Genomic DNA, 1,413 nt, shown 5'->3' with positions numbered 1-1,413 from the left:
CGCCCCGTGGGCCCGGGAGGAGGGCTGGGGCCAGGGCCTGGGGTGCGCCCTGGAGGCGGAGGCCCCGGCGGCGGCGTGGGGAGCACGGGACGCCTGCGCGCGCTCCAGGCTTTTCCTACAAAATTCCAGCCGCGCCGCCTCTTACCCCATCGACCCCCTCCCCGCCCCGGGGTCCAGGCGTTGCGCAGCCCTGACCCCGCCGTCCTCCCTGGTGGAAGCCGGACCTTGTCTCTGCGGAGTCTCCCGAGGGGGTGGCGCTCCGTGCGGTGTCCCAGGCCCTTTGAAATGACCTTTGCGCCGTCCCGATCCCTAGGGTCCGGGGACATGAACCCCGTGGTCGTGGTCCACGGGGGCGCGGGCAGCCGGGTCTCCCAGGACCGCGAGGAGCGGGTGCTGAGAGCGCGGTGGCCGCCCTGGAGGACGATCCCGAGTTCAACGCCGGTGAGTGTGCCCCGCGCGGGTCAGGCTAAGCCCCTCCCGGGGGCACCGGGCCTCCCTGGGGTGCGGGTGACCCGGTCCGCCCTGGGGTAGAGCTGCGTGTGTCTTACTACCTGGTGACCAAGTTGCTTTAAGGATTTTTAAATCTTTCCCCCCTTTGTCCCCTTGAACCCGCTTCCTAGAATTCGCATCCCCAGAGGTTTTTAAATATATGAATAAGTACCACTTAAAAAATATCTTTATTGATCTCAAAGAGGAAGGGAGAGGGGGAGAGAGAAACACCAATGATGAGAGAGAACCATTGATCGGCTGCCTCCTGCAGGCCCCCCACTGGGGATGGAGCCTGTAACCTGGGCCTGTGCCCTTGGCCGGAATCGAACCCAGGACCCTTCGGTCCCCAGGTGGATGCTCTATCCACTGAGCCAAACTGGCTGGGGCCCAAGAGGCTTTTTATGACACCTTTTTGTGCGGGCTGGGGGTAGACTACACACCACAAACTGTCCATTTTAAGTGTTGACTGATGTGTAACACACCTGTGTGACCACACCACCATCAGGTTAGACATTCCCATCACCCCCAAGGGGTTCATGTCCACCTTTAGTCCCCAGCTCCCGGCACCTGCTGGCCTGCTGTCAGGAGAGTAACCTGCGTTCCCTAGGATCTCGTGCGGAATGGGTTTTCTGTGTTTGCCTTCTTTCACTGAGCCGGTTAGAGTGACAATAAGCCTAACTGGTGAGAGCCAGGCACGGCCACAGCCGCCTAGGACATCTGCATGAACTCAGTCTGCACTGTGGTCTGACATTTATTTTAAATATGTTTATTGATTTTTTAGAGAGAGTGTAAGTAGGAAGAGAGAGAGAGAGAAGCATTGATGAGAGAGAAACATGGGTTGGTTGACTTCTGCACGCCCCATATGGGGATTTAGCCGCACATGTCGGGATTGTGGGCTCGATCCCCAGCCGGGGACGTGCAGGC

This window comes from Myotis davidii, unplaced genomic scaffold, assembly GCF_000327345.1.
Source record: "Myotis davidii unplaced genomic scaffold, ASM32734v1 scaffold609, whole genome shotgun sequence".
In the NCBI taxonomy this organism is placed as follows: domain Eukaryota; kingdom Metazoa; phylum Chordata; class Mammalia; order Chiroptera; family Vespertilionidae; genus Myotis; species Myotis davidii.
Note: the sequence above shows the minus strand (reverse complement) of the source record.